The sequence below is a fragment of the Neltuma alba genome, unplaced genomic scaffold (genome assembly GCF_004799145.2).
Source record: "Neltuma alba isolate B1F8T4 unplaced genomic scaffold, ASM479914v2 tig00010370_pilon, whole genome shotgun sequence".
NCBI classification, from domain to species: Eukaryota; Viridiplantae; Streptophyta; class Magnoliopsida; order Fabales; family Fabaceae; genus Neltuma; species Neltuma alba.
In genome coordinates this window covers 587508-593535 of record NW_021635275.1, presented here as the reverse complement: position 1 = coordinate 593535, position 6028 = coordinate 587508, and the positions used below count along the sequence as shown (strand labels likewise).

General features: G+C 32.3%; 2 long non-coding RNA genes across 2 annotated transcripts; both read right to left on the bottom strand.

Moving 5' to 3' along the window:
* Positions 1 to 1461: 1461 nt before the first annotated feature.
* LOC114756052 (uncharacterized) lies at positions 1462 to 3771 on the bottom strand. Its single transcript, XR_003741398.1, has 2 exons — positions 3569 to 3771; positions 1462 to 1656 (listed from the first exon to the last, which is right to left on the bottom strand). It is a non-coding gene; the product is annotated as an uncharacterized LOC114756052 (long non-coding RNA).
* A 1344-nt stretch (positions 3772 to 5115) lies between these two features.
* Positions 5116 to 5615, bottom strand: LOC114756051 (uncharacterized). The gene is made up of 3 exons (XR_003741397.1): positions 5550 to 5615; positions 5329 to 5400; positions 5116 to 5187 (listed from the first exon to the last, which is right to left on the bottom strand). It is a non-coding gene; the product is annotated as an uncharacterized LOC114756051 (long non-coding RNA).
* Between the last annotated feature and the right edge of the window lie 413 nt (positions 5616 to 6028).

The window sequence follows — 6028 nt, the reverse complement described above, 5'->3', positions numbered from 1 at the left end:
GCAAAAGGAGACGTGAGTCTAAAATATCCTTTAACAAAATGCTTCCTATACAAGTTTTTGACAAAGATAATATCAAATCTCTAGAATGTCTTCCCATAAGTGTTTCTAATGTCACTACCCTGAAACTGAAAACATCACATTTTTCAGTAACAACTAAGGTGTATGCAAGCTTTGTAATGGGCCAAAAATTAAATAAATTATGTATATATCCTAACATAAGTAATATACTATAAAAATAAAATACAACACAAAAGAAGCACTAGTAAAGAATTTGAAAAGCTCACTTAGAGCAACATAACCATAAATACCAACTAAAAGAGTTTGATTAGATATATCTAGATCAATGATTCTAGCTATATCAAAGTCCGATAGAAAAGCCTCCATATTTGAGCTCAGCAATATATTATTACTTGTTATGTCTTAATGGATAATTAGAGGAGCACAGTCATCATACATATACAACAAAACATTTGTTATCCTTTTAATAGCATTCACTCACTGCAATTCAACTCTTTTGCTTCATCATCATTATTCAACACATAAACAAGGCTTTCTTTTTTCTTGTATTCATAAATGAGAAACATGCATTGGTTATGCAAACAAAAACCATTAAAACTCTTGGCAAAAGATACATTTCCATATTCTCTTCTATGGAGTTTTTTCACTGCCATGATTTCGCCACTTGAAAGTTGTGCTCTATAAACACTTCCATATGCATCCATTCCAATGCAATATTTGATATCAAAGTCCTCTGTTGCTTCAATGATGTCTTCATATGTAATTCTTCCATCATAATTCCATATGAAAAACAAATCCCCAATTTTTGCTTTTCTTGTCTCCCTTATGAATTTCTTGTTCTTTCTAAATGATTTAAATAAGATGAAACCCACAACAAATGTGATAAAAAGAAAAATTTTCAGAAAAATAATGATTTTTAGCAAAGACTTTGAGCCTTTATGTACCTTCTCTGAACTAAGTAATTCTTTATTGCCTTTTAAATAGTGATAATGTAAACAGTTATAGACTTCACTTGGAACATAGCTGCTGAGAAGATTGTATGACAAGTCAATATACTATAGCCTACAAAGGCTACAAAGTTCTCCACATATGCTACCAGAGATAGTATTGTAGCTAGCTCAAATCAATGCTACACAATGGTGGAGCAATGCATATACTAGATGGTAATATTCCATTAAATTTGTTGTGACTAAAGTTACCTTAAAAAAAATCATTTAAAATGTATGATATGTTTTGTCACACCCCAACAATTTAGGAATGACCGGCACGGAATATGAGACAATTCACATTCCTTAAACCTTAAAACAATTAATAAAACATTTAATGGACTGATTATAATACCATTTGTAATATTATCATTAATAAAATCATCTTGAGGATGTATGTGTATATATATTTTAAGTCATTTTCATACACATATATATATTCGTTATACAACTCAAAAAAAAAAAAGGATCCTGCTTATGGCTGAATTATAAAAGTAATTACATGAATGTAAACTCAAATTCACATCAGTTAGTACTAATTCCAAAAAAAATCTGCAAGCTTTCATTAGCAATGAAAGTCTTCATTATAAAGCTGGAGGTGCAGGGTCAACAGTACCATTTAAGGACAATACATATGTATATATTTTTGTTCCTGAGTAAATAACATCCCATCAATAATTCATCAAATAAAATCAAAATAAAACACATGTTGAAAGAATAAAGCATGAAGATATAGCTGTATAAAACAAAAGATTTACAATTGCCTCTAGTTTCTGTGTAAACTATTCAAACATAAAATATATATACAAAATTAGCTAAACAATTAAAAACTTATTTATAAAATCAAACCTTTTTTTTTCCAATTGAGGACTTCAACAGAACAAGAAACAAGCGCGAACACACAGTCCACGAGGACAAGTAACTAACAAGTACGGCTGAAGCCACGAATACAAGTATGGTCAAAGCCACAAATGTCAAGCGCAGCCAAAGCCATGAAACAAACATGGGAACGATGTCCACGAATATCAAGCAAACTCGAAATTAACCATGACGTACCAATACAAGCACAGCCGAAACTACGAATACAAGAATGACCGAAGTCACAATTACAAGCACAGTCGAAGCTACAAATACAAGTGTGACCGAAGTCACGATTACAAGCGCAGGCGAAGCTATGAATACAAGTGTGAGAACAATACCCACGAATAAGCGCAGTTGAAGCCATGAATACAAGCAAGCTAGATATTAATCGCGGCGCGTCAAAGGCTAACAGTGCTGTTGTTAGCAACCAACGTTTTGTATACAGTCCTCACAAAATCACTTTCAAACATGCATGGGGCCGTTTACAATAAGCAGGCAAAGATTTTTCTTTGTGATTGAAAACTTGTAAAAATTTCATAACGAAAGGCCCTAGCATGAAAGTTCACCATTGTTATTCTCTTTTACAAACTTTATAACAAATGCATGATTCTTTTTAATAGAGTCATTCCTTCAAATTGCTTAACAGTGCCGTTACATAATGGTCATTATTGACATTCAAGCTTCAGCCACTTCTATAACTAACTAAGCAAAACCTCCAACAACATAACAACAACCGAAATATACTCTCATCAATTTAAAAAGATAGGAATAAAAATCTTGATTTCAGCCTTTCCCATGTGAAATACTATATAAAATTTAATCAATAATATATTCTTAATAATAAGATGCATGTATCATTTCTAATAAGTAATCCCATCAAAACTCAATCAAACATAAGAAAATTTGTCGACTTCTGTTTTATATATGCTTTAAGATTCAATTTAGTAATCCAAGTTGGCCACTGCAACATTTACATACATCCGAGCAACATCTATCTCCTTAGATTCCAAAATAGAGTTTTAGCAACTTTCATCTTTGAAATATCACCCGATACCTTTCCAATAATTCCTTAGTTTTATTAGAACTTTTCAATAATTCCACAAGGTAAAATCTACCCACAGCACCTTTAAGCCATTCCTTTAATTTATCAAACTTTGTTAAGTTATTGAGCAAAAATTTCCAGTAACACCGGATAGGATTACAACCAATCATGATCTCAAACAATTTGAATCGATTCTTGTTTAGTTTACCGCTTGCACCCAACATCATAGAACTTTAAACCTGTATATACTACCCCATAAGGAGGAAAGATATCTTCCATCAAACCTATGCAGCACACATGACGTTTCCAGTAAGCGAAACAAATTCCTCATCACATATACAGTACCTCTTATAATTTCTCATTCAATCATTCCATCAAAGACCTTGTGAGCAACCCAATACCAAGACACAAACAAACACCACTGTTCATAAATTATCAACCATACAATTTCAAACTCAACATTTAAAATAACCAAAGAAGTCCCATATAGTGTGTGTGTGTGTGTGTGTGTGTGTGTTTCGACCCACCTAAGCATTTTTTCCCCAATCTACACAACACACGCAACAGCAAGCGGAGGATCGAAACTCCCATACAAATGTATACGCACTGACGCAGCAAGGAGGGAGAAGGTTTCACACATAACATACGCCCAAGGACGTACCCAAGAAAGAAAAAAAATTGAGGAATTCAGGAATTCGTATAGCAGTCCAGAAATCTTCTCCATCTCTCCCATTGAAAGTATCAGCGAACTAGAGAAAAAGAAGAAAGCAAAGCTGAGCAGAGGAGAAATCAATTAGAGCTTCTACAAAAATTTCCTCCCTTCATTTGCTGTTGCGATCGCCCCCAAGAGAAAAAGGAAAATGGGGGAGAATAAATGGCGATGGGGTTCAAGGTTGGAGCCCGCAGAAAGTTCTGGAAATTTCCCCCCTCTCTTGTTACTACTACCAAAGTACCAATACTACTACCTTCAACAATACCCAATGTTTCTCCCCCCCTGTTTTTTTTTTAATAATTTTTTTGCTATTTAATTATTAACTTACTCAACCAGTTAGTTAATTATTGTTGATCTTCAAAAATTCTCAAATTCTTAGGTCATTACATGTTTCCACTCAGATTATTTTGGGAGACATCTACATGAACGAGATTATTGAAATTTCATCATTTTGCTGGCATGCTACCACTTAATTGATTTTGAGAAACAACATAGTGTTGTAAATCTCTCAAATTGAAAATCAAAGAAGGATATCACCTGCAATGAATAAATTTGAGTATATATATAAGATGCCAAGATTTGTCATAAAATCCAAAGTTTAAAGAATGACTCTAGTTATTTTGTTTCTACCCAAATCTAGCAATTTTAGATAAATTTGGCAATGATGGAAGGTAGCACACCTCCAAGGTTGTTGCAAGACAAAACCAGAGAAGTGAGATATTGAAGAGCTCCTATCTGAATTGGAATGATACTTATCACAATTCCATGAAAATTCAAATATGGTACTAGTTTTTATAATATAGTAAGTAAATTTGTGCACAAATGTAAGCCTTTGATATTTGTCATGAAACACAATGCTAAAGGAACGACTATATTCATATTAAACAATTCCAAACAAGTAAGTTCAGCAAAGTGGAAAGTAATTAAGGGGGTGTTTGGGAAACTCCATGAGCACTTTTCAGTAGTATTTTTCCGCAAATCGAGACAAACTCTTCTATATATTTACTTCGTATACTATAAAAACACTTCTGAAATTATGGTTTTATTTTTATCCAAGCACCCCCTAAGTAAGATTGTTGTTAGACAAGTCCAAGGAGATAAGACTATGAAAAAATCCAATTGAGTTGAAATGGTATTGTCAAAGCCAGTCATTTGAGTTCAAATGTGTCCTACGTTATTTCTTATCAAGGTTAACATACTCTATTAAGTTGTAGATATAAATACAAATCTAAATTAAGCAAATTTGCAAAATAAGAGTAAAAGGCACATAACTCACCAATAATATTGTTTTAAGACAAATTTCGATAAGTGAGATTTAGAAGAGCTCCAATTTATTTTGGAATGGTACCTGTCGAAACCAGCCATTTGAGTTGTAAATGTATTGGAGCTTATTTCTTATCAAATAAAAATTGAGGATGAATTTGCTCTATTAAGTTATAAAGGTAAATAAAACTTGATCAAATTTGCAAGAAAAGAATGAAAGATGCATAATTCACTACTAAGATTGTTGTTAGACAAGTCCAAATAGATAAGACTATGAAGAATTCCAATTTGAGTTGGAACGGTACCTGTCAAAGCCAGTCATTTGAGTTCAAATGTGTCCTATGTTATTTTTTATCAAGGTTAACATACTCTATTAAGTTATAGATATAAATACAAATCTAAATTGAGTAAATTTGCAAGATAAGAGTGAAAGGTGCATAATTCACTAATAATATTGTTGTAAGACAAGTCTAGATAAGTGAGATTTGGAAGAGCCCCAATTTGAGTTAGAATGGTACCTGTTGAAGCTAGTCATTTGAGTTGTAAATGTATTAGAGCTTATTTCTTATCAAATAAAAATTAAGGATGAATTTGCTCTATTAAGTTATAGAGGTAAATAAAACTTGAGCAAATTTTGTAAGATGAGAGTGAAAGGTGCATAACTTACTACTAAGATTGTTGTTAGACAAGTCTAAAGAGATAAGACTATGAAGAACTCCAATTTGAGTTGGAATGGATCCTATCAAAACGAGCCATTTGAGTTTAAATGTGTCCTATGTTATTTTTTTTAATCAATGTTAACATACTCTATTAAATTATAGATGTAAATACAAATCTAAATTGAGCAAATTTGTAAGATGAGAGTGAAAGGTGCCTAACTCACCAATAATATTACTGTAAGAAAAATATAGATAAGTGAGATTTGAAACAGCTCTAATTTGAGTTGGAATAGTACCGGTCAATGCTATTCATTTGAGTTATAAATGTGTTCTACATTATTTCTTATCAAAAAAGGAATTTTAGAACAATTGTGAATCTCCTCTTTTCCAAGTATTTTTGCACTACCATTAAAAATGTAGTGTGGAAAAGAGTCAGAAACTTCCATTCGAATATTGCTACTGAGAAAATTGTATCGCAAGCTGATGC